The 12,435-nt window shown below is 38.3% G+C and overlaps 1 protein-coding gene across 1 annotated transcript in view; it reads right to left on the bottom strand.

Annotated features, from left to right (window-relative positions):
• The window catches only part of LOC141511524 (polyunsaturated fatty acid lipoxygenase ALOX12-like), a 48,873-nt gene extending 43,184 nt beyond the window's left edge, over positions 1-5,689 (bottom strand). Inside the window, exon 1 of the mRNA XM_074220676.1 lies at positions 5,514-5,689. The gene's annotated coding sequence lies outside the window, so the exon portion shown is untranslated. The remainder of the gene's footprint in view (positions 1-5,513) is intronic.
• Positions 5,690-12,435: the final 6,746 nt, after the last annotated feature.

Raw genomic sequence — 12,435 nt, 5'->3', positions numbered from 1 at the left:
ATTCTTTATAAACTCTTTGGAAAAATAGGTGAAGATAGAACTCTGCCTAAGTCTTTCTATGAAACCAATATGGTGCTGAAACCTAAACCAGGAAGAGTTAAAACAGAGAAGAAAATTATAGATCTATCTTCCTGATGAATATAGATGCAAAAAATCTTAAAATCTTAGCAAAATGATTACAACAAGTTATCACTAGGATAATACATTATGATCAAGTAGGATTTATCCCAGGAATGCAGGGTTGGTTCAATATTAGGAAAACTGTTCATATAATTCATTATATCAATAAAATAACTATCAGAAATCATATGATCATATCAATAGATGCTGAAAAAGCTTTTGCTAAAATACAGCACCCATTCCTAATAAAAATACTAAAGAGTATAGGAATAAATGGTTTGTTACTTAGAATAATAAGCAGTATCTATCTGAAACCATCAACAAGCATTATATTCAATGGTGATAAGCTTGAGGCATTCCCAATAAAATCAGGGGTGAAACAAGGATGCCCTTTATCACCACTACTATTCAATATCATATTAGAAATGTTAGCTTTGGCAATTAGAGAAGAAAAAGAAATTGAAGGAATTAGAATAGGGAAGGAGGAGACAAAATTCTCACTCTTTGCAGATGACATGATGGTATACCTAGAGAATCCCAAAAAGTCATCTAAAAAACTACTAGAAATAATTAACAACTTTAGCAAAGTTGTAGGATATAAAATAAACCCTCATAAATCCTCAACATTTCCATATATGTCTAGCAAGATACAGCAGAAGGAGCATCATAGAGAAATCCCATTCAAAGTATCCTCAGATAAAATAAAATACCTGGGAGTCTACCTTCCAAGGCAGACTCAAAAACTTTTTGAAAACAATTACAAAAGTCTTCTCACACAAATAAAATCAGATTTAAATACCTGGGCAAACATCAACTATTCATGGATAGGTTGAGCTAATATAATAAAAAGACAATTCTACCAAAACTAAACTACTTGTTTAGCACCCTACCAATCAAAATTCCAAAAAATTATTTTAATGAGTTAGAAAAAGTTGTAAGTAAATTTATATGGGGAAATAAAAAGTCAAGCATTTCCAGGGATTTAATGGAAAAAAGTACAAAAGAAGGTGCCTTAGCCTTACCATATTTAAAATTATATTATAAAGTATCAGTCCTCAAAACTGTCGGGTATTGACTAAGAAACAGAGTTGTGGATCAGTGGAATAGACTAGGTGCAATGGCAGTAAATGATTATAGTAATCTGCTGTTTGATAAACCCAAAGAATCCAGTTATTGGGATAAAAACTCTCTCTTCGATAAAAACTGTTGGGAAAATTGGAAGTTAGTATGGAAAAAACTTAGATTAGACCAACACCTCACACCCTATACCAAGATAAAATCCAAATGGATACAGGATTTAGACATAAAAAAAACAATATTATAAGCAAACGAGAAAATCAAGGAGTCATTTACCTGTCAGATCTATGGAAAGGGAAACAGTTTATGACCAAGGAAGAGATAGAGAACATCATTCAAAACAAACTAGATAATTTTGACTACATTAAATTAAAAAGCTTTTGCACAGATAAAACCACTGTAACCAAGATCAAAAGAAATGTAGTAAATTGGGAAACAATTTTTGCAACTACTATTTCTGACAAAGGATTCATTTATAAAATATACAGAGAAAACTGAGTCAAATTTTCAAAAAACAAGCCATTCTCCAACTGACAAATGGTCAAAAGATATGCAAAGGCAATTTACAGCTGAGGAAATCAAAGCAATCCATAGTCATATGAAAAACTGCTCCAAATCATTACTTATTAGAGAAATGCAAATTAAAGCATCTCTGAAATTCCACCTAACACCTCTCAGACTGGCCAATATGACCAGAAAGGACAATGATCAATGTTGGAAGGGATATGGGAAATCTAGGACACTAATATATTGTTGGTGGAGCTGTGAACTCATCCAACCTTTCTGGAGAGCAATTTGGGATTATGCCCAAAGGGTAGCAAAAATTGCATACCCTTTGATCCAACAATACCACTACTGGGTCTATACCCTGAAGAGATGATAAAAAAGGGTAAAAACATCACTTGTACAAAAATATTTATAGCAGCCCTGTTTATGGTGGCAAAAAATTGGAAATTAAGTGAATATCCTTCAACTGGGGAATGGCTTAATAAATTGTGGTATATGTATGTTGTAGAACACTATTGTTCTATTAGAAACCAGGAGGGATGGGAATTCAGGGAAGCCTGAAAAGATTTGCATGAACTGAGGTTGAGTGAGATGAGCAGAACAAGAAGAACATAGTACACCTTAACAGCAACATGGGGGGGTGATGATCATCCCTGATGGACTTGCTCATCCCTTCAGTGCAACAACCAGCAACAATCTTGAGCTATCTGCAATGGAGAATACCATCTGTATCCAGAGAAAGAATTATGGACTTTGAACAAAGACCAAAGACTATTACCATCAAATTAGGGGGAAAAAAGCATTATATCATTATGTAATTTTTCTATCTCATACTTTATTTTTCTTCCTTAAGGATATGATACCTATCATCACATTCAACTGAGATCAATGTAAAACATGGAACCAATGTAAACACTAACAGAATGCCTTCTGTGGGGGTGGGAGGAGGGAAGCAAGAAAGTGAGAAAAATTGTAAAACTCAAATCTTTCTTTAAAAAAAATGGCTCAGTACACTCCAGAGTTTGAGGAGCACTCTTTGTGGTGTCCCAGGGGAACCTGAATCAGGTAGAACAAGCATATACATCCAAAATATTAGCAAAGAAGTCCCCTAATGGGGATCTTACATTTAGAGCTAGAAGCAACTATAAGTTTCTGTTCCAGGTCACATCCCCTGCCCTACCCCACCCCCACTTTTCCTAGTGGCTCCCCATTTCCTAGGGAAAACTCAGACTCAGAGAGAGGGTTTGTCCAAGGTCACAAAAATACGTCAGAGTTGATCCCAAATCTCATTCCAAATCTAGCATTAAGAATCAGACACTCTCCTAAACACATCCAGGAGCTCATAATCTAATGAGGAAAACAAGCTAACAAATACATACAATCAAACTATATACAGAATAAACAGAATATTATCAACAGAATGAAAGCACTAAGATTAAAAGTGGTTGGGAAGGGTTTGCTGTAGAACAGGGGTGGGGAACTTCAGGGTCATTTACGTTGGCACTGCCATAACAACTGCAGGTAGGACTTAGAAATTCAATAAATCTAGGAGTATTTTTAGGGCTGAATTAATTAAATATTTGATCAAATAAAGCAGGCAAATGATATTATAAATATCCAAATGGCCTTTGGTTGTAACCGATAGCATTTTAGATGGAATTTACCCTGGAGTTGAGAAGGAAAACATTCTAGACCTCTGGAACAACCAGAGAAAATGCCTGGAACTTAGAGATGGAGTACAGTATCTTGTCCATGGGAACAGCAAGGAAGCCAGTGTTACTAGATCAAAAAGTAGACTGTGGGGGTGGCTAGATGGCACAGTGGATAGAGCACCAGCCCTGGCGTCAGTAGTACCTGAATTCAAATCTGGCCTCAGACACTTAATAATTACCCAGCTATGTGGCCTTGGACAAGCCACTTAACTCCATTTGCCTTGCAAAAAAAAACCTAAAAAAAAAAGTAGATTGTGGAGAACATGATTGTAAGAAGAATGGAAATATCAGAGGGAGGGTCCTGAAGTTAAGTAAGATTTTATTACCAGAGATTTGATCCTGAAGGTAATCAAGAATCCTTGATGATTGGGGCGGGGGGGTTACCCAATGGGACCTGAGCTTCAGGAAAATCACTTTAGCTGCTATTGGAGTGATTGGAGTAGGGAGAGATTTTTGTAAGACACTCTTCATCTGAGGTTTGTATCAATCCTTTGGTCCTCAGCTTTACCTGCCCATCCCCTGAACTTAGATGCCTGGTAAATAGTATTAACTAAGGCTAAAAATGAAATAACAAAACCTAGTTTTAGCCATGAAGTTTTACTCCTAGAATCTTACCAAACCCATGGGTGGGTAGTATCTTTAAAGATGCCAACCATGATACAAAATTTTGTGGATTTTTTATAGAAAGGACAAAGAATCATAAAACTGAGTCAAGCAATCAATAAGATTTCATTTGGATGACAGTTCTGTAATATGATCCTCTCATAAGTTATATTTGCTTCAAATTCCTATTGATAAGAATCCTACTTAGGCTGAACAGGGAATGTTTACAAACAAACATAGGAATTTTCTCTTCTTAATCAAGATGTCTCTTCTCTTGTGATTTATTGACCTAGGTAAAGGAATTTTCTGTGCTTCTACAAAGCTGACCAAATAGTATTGACACATATTCAACTTTCAGATGGAGGAGATGGGTCTTGACATGGCAATTTAACATTTTTTTAAGAAAGATTTTATTTATTTTGAGTTTTACAATTTTTTCCCCATATTCTTGTTTCCCTCCCTCCACCCCCCCCCCACAGAAGGCAGTCTGTAAGTCTTTACATTGTTTCCATGGTATACACTGTTCTAAGTTGAATGTAATGAGATAGAAGTATCTTTAAGGAAGAAAAATAAAGTATGAGATAGCAAAATTATATAATAAGATAACAGGGTTTTTTTTTTTCTAAATTGAAGGTAATAGTCTTTGGTCTTTGTTCAAACTCCACAATTCTTTCTCTGGATACAGATGGCATTCTCCATTGCAGATAGCCCAAAATTGTCCCTGATTGTTGCACTGATGGAATGAGCAAGTCTACCAAGGTTGGTCATCACCCCCATGTCACTGTTAGGGTGTACAATGTTTTTCTGGTTCTGCTCATCTCACTCAGCATCAGTTCATGCAAATCCTTCCAGGCTTCCCTGAATTCCCATCCCTCCTGGTTTCTAATAGAACAATAGTGTTCTATGACATACATACTCCACAGTTTGTTAAACCATTCCCCAATTGAAGGACATTTACTTAATTTCCAATGCTTTGCCACCACAAACAGGGCTGTTATGAATATTTTTGTCTAAGTCTTGTTTTTACCATTTTTCATAATCACTTCAAGGTATAGACCCAGTAGTGGTATTTCTGGATCAAAGGGTATGCACATTTTTGTTGCCTTTTGGGCGTAATTCCAAATTGCTCTCTAGAAAGGTTGGATAAGTTCACAGCTCCACCAACAATATATTAGTGTCCCAGATTTCCTGCATCCTTTCCAACATTTATCATTGTCTTTTATGGTCATATTGGCCAGTCTGTGAGGTGTAAAGTGGTATCTCAGAGATGCTTTAATTTGCATTTCTCTAATAAGCAATGATTTAGAGCAATTTTTTATGACTATGGATCTCTTTGATTTCCTCAACTATACAATTTGACATTTTTTATACATACAGACAGAGACAACATTCAGATTTATAATTCTTAGTTGGAGACTGAGGAACCAATTTTTTTTATCAGAAATAGAGAAGAAGACTTTGAGGGGGGGGAAAATAAAGGATCTCTGGACTCACTCAGAACTTAACACGGGGTCTCTCACTTTCCTTTCTGGCACCAACTTTCCACCTCAGTCCAGGAAAATGTTCCTTTCCCAGCTTGACATAATGTTACTATATAAGTGAAGATGCACAGGTCATAAAGCAGCAGAACTCCATTCTGCAATGGAGGAATAGGACTTATAGAGACAGGAAGAGGAGACTGGAGGGGTGGTGTCAGGCACACAGAGACAGCAACCTTATGAAGTCTTGGGTGTGTTCTGGATTCTTTTGGTTTGGAAGAAGCAGTTGAGACATGATAAGGAGGTGCAGTTTAGGGAAATTTTTGAAAGGTGTCTGGAGTTCTTTTAAAAATTATTTTAGGGGGCAGCTAGGTGACACAGTAGAGAAAGCACCGGCCCTGGAGTCAGGAGGACCTGAGTTCAAATGTGACCTCACACACTTAGTAAATGCCTAGCTGTATGACTTGGGCAGTCACTTAACCCTATTGCCTTAAATAAATAAAAATTTTTAAAATTGTTTTATTTTTAATTTTTGGAATAAAACAAGTTTTTCCATGATGGTATAATAAAAAAAAGAAATTGCACATGAAACTGAAAATCTATCATGTACAATTTGATATTCCTTTTAATTATATAAAAAAGTTATCACATAAATTTCTTTTTTTCTTTCCTCCCAATACCCTGTCCTAGAATTGGTTGCCATGAAATACAAATGTATATAAATATGTGTGTGAAGTTATATATAATATATATATTTATTCTATATATAATTCTAATTATCAGTTCTCTAGACACAGATAGCTTCTTTTTTTATATGTCATTTATTTTAAATTTGGGTCTTTATACTAGTCAAAATGACTTAGTCACTCAAAGTCATTTTTTTTCCTTCATAACAAAGTCTAAATCTTTATTGAAGTTTATTAAATGTGTTACACAAAGGGGCAGCTAGGTGGCACAATGGATAGAGCATGGGCCCTAGAGGCAGGAGGACCTGAGTTCAAATGCTACCTCAGACAATAATTGCCTAGCTATGTGACTTTGGGCACGTCACTTAACCCCTTGCCTTGCCAAAAAAAGAAAATGTGTTACACAAGAAGCATTCGTTTCAATTTTGTTGGATTTTTTTCCCCTTCTACCTGCTTTCGTCTCACCTTCCATGGTAAGATGGGGATCCTTCTGCTTTTTCTTTTCTTGATTTTCTTTTATTCCAAGATCTTCCACTATACCAGAATCCACTTTATCTTTATGGAAAAGATGGTCTATAAATTGTTTAACCATCCTACTTTCCTTTTCCACACAAATCATCAAATTCTTCATACTTCATAGGATCAGCAGCACCATTCTCTTCTGGTGAAGAAGTAACATTGGACACAGCATCCCCATCATCTTCTTTATTATCAGTTAATTCCATTTTAAGTTTTGAGTCCATCCAGTCATCAAGCAGTTCCTGAGTTTCTTGATATTTTTTTTAGGTTTTTTTTTTTGCAAGGCAATGGGGTTAAGTGGCTTGCCCAAGGTCACACAGCTGGGTAATTATTAAGTGTCTGAGGCCAGATTTGAACTCAGGTACTCCTGACTCCAGGGCCGGTGCTCTATCCACTGCACCACCCAGCCACCCCCAGTTCCTGAGTTTCTTCAGAACTCCATCATGGTCCACAAATTGCTCATTTGTTTTTTAAATCTATGACTCTGTCCAATGAATTTCTGAATTTCTTGGAGACAGTACTTCAGAAGCTGCGAATTCTGAGGCCTTCTTGACCCTCTTTTTCCAATACTCCAGATTCTTTGGAACCATGCTTGGGATTTGGTTTTTTGGTCAACTGTTTCCAGCAATAAAGGTCCAGTTCCTGGGTCCCCACCAGCATCTTTCTGACAGTTCCTCCAGAGAAGAACTTATTTACTCAAAGTCATTCTTAAAACAATATTGCTGTTGCACTGTTCTCTTGTTTCTGTCCACTTTACTCTTCCACATTTTGTGCAAATCTTTCCATGCTTTTCTAAGATCAATGGGCTCACCCTTTCCTATGGTGAAGTAGTATTCCATCACAACCACTTCCACTTGTTCAGCTATTCCTTAAGAGAGAGGGAATCCCTGCAATCTTCAATTCTTTGCCACCACAAAGAGAGGTGCTACAAACTTCCCATTCACAAAGTTACAATTACTATTTATGAATTTCTCTCCATCTTTTCACCATTTTCTTTCTCAATCTCTTTTTCTACTGTCCCTGTTTGTGGTATCATATGTGCTTCAGGCCAAGGGTTATGAAGGGTTAACACAGAAATAGCTATGTGCCTTAACAAGCAAGATGTACTTCAGAGCTTAGATAAGGGAGTAGCTATTATGTCTGAGCTAACAAGATGTACTCCAGGGCTCAGATAAGAAAGCACGTTCTGAGAAAATACCTTCTGCCCTGTTCTCAAAACATTCTGCACTCTGGTTTCTCAAAACATTGTTTGGTTCTCAAAACATTCACCTAAGACAAACACAAGGAAATGCATGTGAGAAAGTGCTTGCTAAAACACTTATGTAAGTGATTACGTAAATGAAGAGTATAAAAGTATGTATCCTGTGATCAATAAACGAACCAGCTTATTCACCATATTGGTGCTTGTCTGCGTTCCCTCCTAGCGGACTCAACACCTGTTACCTTATCTTTTCCCTCCACCTCCTACTTGCCACCCACCCACCCCTTCAAGAGTCACTCCTTCCACTCCCAATCTACACAACTCTCTAAGAATCCCTCCCCTATCCCCAAGTTTTCTCACTTCTCTACATGTTCAGACTTCTACACCCTTTCAGATGTACATATTATTTCCTCTTCAACCCTGATAAGAATAAGGTTACAAAATTACCAGACTTCCATCCCCAAGTGCTTCTTCTGTATTAGTTCTTCTTTTCATGCACTATTTTTGTAATATAAATATTCCCTTTTATCTTTTCCTCTTTTTTAGCATCAACCCCTTCATATACAACTCATTCTGAACATTTCTCTCAAGCTACCTTAGTAATAACAGTTTTGAGAATACTTGTTTTCATATTTTAACAGTTTGACTTTAACAAATACCTTGTCTAGATCTTTTATATTGAATTTCCTATTAAGTTTTGGTCTTTTTTACCTGAAATGCCTGAAAATACTTGAATACCTGAAAATCTTTCAGTTCATCAAATGTCTTTTTTTTCCTATTCAGTCATAAACTGGATAAATTATTCTTGGAAGCAACCTCGGGTCTTTTGCTCTTTGAAATGTATTGTTCCCAGACCTACTGTGATGGCTACTAATATTTAAATTGCTTTTTTCTTGTTGCTTGCAATAGTTTTTCCTTAACCTGGTACTTTTGAAACTTGGCCATGGCAATCTCTTTCAGGTGATGAACAGTAGATTTTTTTTCTATTTCTACTTAAACTCTTGTTCTAGAACTTCCTGGTAATTTTCCTTAATTGTAATATTGTATCAGAATTCTTTTTTTAATCATAACTTTCAGGTGGTCTGACCATTTTTATATTTGTTTGGTTTTTGAAAGGCAGTGGGGTTAAGTGACTTGCCCAAGGCCACACAGCTAGACAATTATTAAGTGTCTAAGGCCGAATTTGAACTGAAGTCCTTGTGACTCCTGGGCCGGTGCTCTATCCACTGTGCCACCTAGCTGCCCCAATAATTTTTATATTGTCTTTCTTTGATCTGTTCTTCAGATCTGTTGTTTTCCACTGAGATCTTTCAGATTCTTTTCTACTTTTTCTGGCTTTACTATTTCTTGGTGGCTCATAATATCATTCAGTTCCTCTTATCCAGTTCTAGTTTTCAAGGAGTTATTTTCATCACTAAGATTTTGAATCGAGAACCCACAGAGGGACCCAATGAGGCAGTTCTCCTATTCAAGGTAACTTGGAAAAGAGCTGAAAGGCTCTGCTCCCCAGGGTCGGAGGGGTGGCCGCCAGAGGGGTGGCCTGACAGAGGTAGAGAACTTCAGCCTCCCAGGGCGCTGGGAGCCACAGCTAACAGCAGCAGGGGAGTTTCCTGAGCTTCACCCCCAGGGTGTACCGGGCACAAAGTGGGGTAACAGCAGGGGACCTCTGCCACAGCCATCACGTGAAGCCCAGCCCTCAGAGCACACAGCGAGCAGCGTGGCCAGCACAGCCCAGATCCAGGAAACATAAGCAGGCAGAGCCATAAGCAGGAGCCCCCAGGACATGAACCCATTGAACTCAGGGAGGGGAGTGAAGAGAGAGAGAGAATGCAGAGGTCTGTCCTCTGCCCCTGGAACAGGACTCTGGGACTCTGACCACATTCAGATCCTGATCACAGTCTAGGCCTCCCCACCCATAGAACAGCAGGGGCCCCCTCCACCTCAGCCTCCTGGCAGAGGGGGACGCATATGGTCATTCACAGACCAGGAGGGAGGACAGAGCCTCACATACTGAGACCCTGGTGGGAGTGTCCCAAAAGCTCAGGAAGCACCCCAAAACCAGGCTCAGGCTGGGAAAATGAACAAGAAGAGAAAAAAGAGGAACACCATTGAGAAATATTTTGCAAATGACCCCAAGAAGGATCAAAACACTCAGTCTGAAAATGAGGAAGCACAAGCTCCTGCATCTAAAGGCTCCAAGAAAAACAGAAATTGGGCTCAGGCTAGGACAGAGATCAAAAAAAGACTTTGAAAATCAAATGAGGGAGCTGGAAGAAAAACTGGGGAAAGAAATGAGACAAATGCAGGAAAAACATGAAAATGAAGTCAGCAGCCTAGTAAAGGAAATAAAAAAATGCTGAAGAAAATAGCATACTAAAAACCAGCTTAGGTCAAATGGATAAAACAGTTCAAAAAGTTATGGAGGAGAAGAATGCTTTAAAAAGCAAAATTCGCCTGATGGAAAAAGAGATAAGAAAACTCTCTGAGGAGAACAAATCCTTCAGACAAAGAATAGAATTCAGGGATATTGATGAATTTACCAGAAATCAGGAATCAATACTTCAAAACCAAAAAAAAATGAAAAATTAGAAGAAAATGTGAAATATCTCATTAAAAAAAACAACTGATATGGAAAACAGACTTAGGAAAGATAATTTAAAAATTATTGGAATACCTGAAAGTCATGATCAGGAAAAGAGCCTTGACATCATTTTCAAAGAATTACTACAGGAAAATTGCCTTGATATTCTAGAAGCAGAGGGCAAAATAGAAATGGAGAGAATCCACCGATCGCCCCCTGAAGAAAGAGATCCCAAAAACCAACCCCTAGGAATATTATAGCCAAGTTCCTGAACTCCTAAGTCAAAGAGAAAATATTATAAGCAGCCAGAAGGACACAGTTCAAATATTGTGGAGCTGCAGTCAGGATCACACAGGACTTAGCAGCAACTACATTGGAAGCTCATAGGGCTTGGAATATAATATACCGCAAGGCAAAAGAGCTTAGAATGCAACCAAGAATCAACTACGCAGCAAAACTGAATGTCCTCTTCCAGGGAAAAAGATGGACTTTCAATGAACCAGGGGGATTTCAAATGTTCCTGTTGGAATGGCCAGAGCTGAACAGAAGGTTTGATCTTCAGATACAGGACTTGGGTGAAGCATAGAGACTGGAGGAGAAAGGGAAAATATGAGAGACTTAATGATGATGAACTGCATGTATTCCTGTATAGAAAAATGACACTGATAATACTCATATGAACCTTCTCAGTTAATAGAGCAGGTAGAGGGAGCTTTTATAGTTGAAGAACAGGAGAAAGATGAATTTGAAGATAAAATATGTTATAAAAATGGAGTCAATAGAAAAAAAGGGAAATGTAATGGGAAAAAGAAAAAGGAGAGGGGGAAATAGGCCAAGATGTTTCATATAATAAGATTTTTCTTTATTACAATGAGCTATTGCAATGATATGGAAGGGGGGAAGGCAAGGGGGAATGAGGGAAACTGCTCTCATCAGAGTTGGTTAGGAGAGGAAACAGCATATATACTCAATGGGGTATAGACATCTGGAGTAAGAAGGAGAGAGGGGGGACAGGGGGAAGGGGGGGATGTGAGTCATGGAGGGGAGGATGGACCATGGGGGGAGAATGGTCAGATATAACACATTTTCTTTTTTACTTCTTGCAAGGGGCTGGGATTGGATGGCCTGTCCAGGACCATAGGGCCAGATGGATGCTGGGCCTAAGGGGTGGTATGGGGGCTCAGGGCCTCTTGGCCCCAGGACCAGGGATCTGTCTGCTTCGCCACTCAGCTAGCCTACAGCAGAGTCAAAGTGAAAGGAGAGAGAAAATACAGTACATGGTAGTGGAGAAATACAAAAGGAGGGAGTTGCGATCAGCAATGACAATGATGGAAAAATATGGAAGTAACTTTTGCCATGGACTTATCATAAAGAATGTGATCCACCCACGACAGAGTTGTTGGTATTGGAACACAGACTCAAGCACATTTTTTATTATTATTATTTGTGGGGGAGGTTGCAGGGCCTGGGGCCGCATAGCAGGGTGATCTTTGGGTGTCTGAGGCCAGATTTGGACCCAGGTGCTCCTGGCTCAAGGGCCAATGCTCTGTCTGCCACCCAGCCACCCCTACTATTATTACTATTTTATTTTATTTGGGGTCTTTTTTCTTTTTTTTTTTTTTGGTTTTTGCAAGGCAGTGGGGTTCAGGTGGCTTGCATGTCACACGGCTGGGTGATTGTTGGGTGTATGGGGTGGATGTGGGCTCGGGTCCTCATGGCTCCAGGGCCGGTGCTCCATCCATTGCGCCACCTGGCCAGACCTACAATTATTACTATTAGTTTTTTAATTTTAATTTTTTTTCTCTCCCTTTACTTTATCGCTCAAGCAAGTCTATATTTTTTGGGGGAGGGGGTATTTTGTTTACTCTTAAACAAGAATATTTTATTAATGTAAAAAAACATTATTTGTATAAAATGAGAATAAATATTAAAGAAAAAAGAAAAAATATTT

Source organism: Macrotis lagotis, chromosome 2 (assembly GCF_037893015.1).
Source record: "Macrotis lagotis isolate mMagLag1 chromosome 2, bilby.v1.9.chrom.fasta, whole genome shotgun sequence".
In the NCBI taxonomy this organism is placed as follows: domain Eukaryota; kingdom Metazoa; phylum Chordata; class Mammalia; order Peramelemorphia; family Peramelidae; genus Macrotis; species Macrotis lagotis.
Note: the sequence above shows the minus strand (reverse complement) of the source record. Positions and strands in the feature narration are given on the sequence as shown.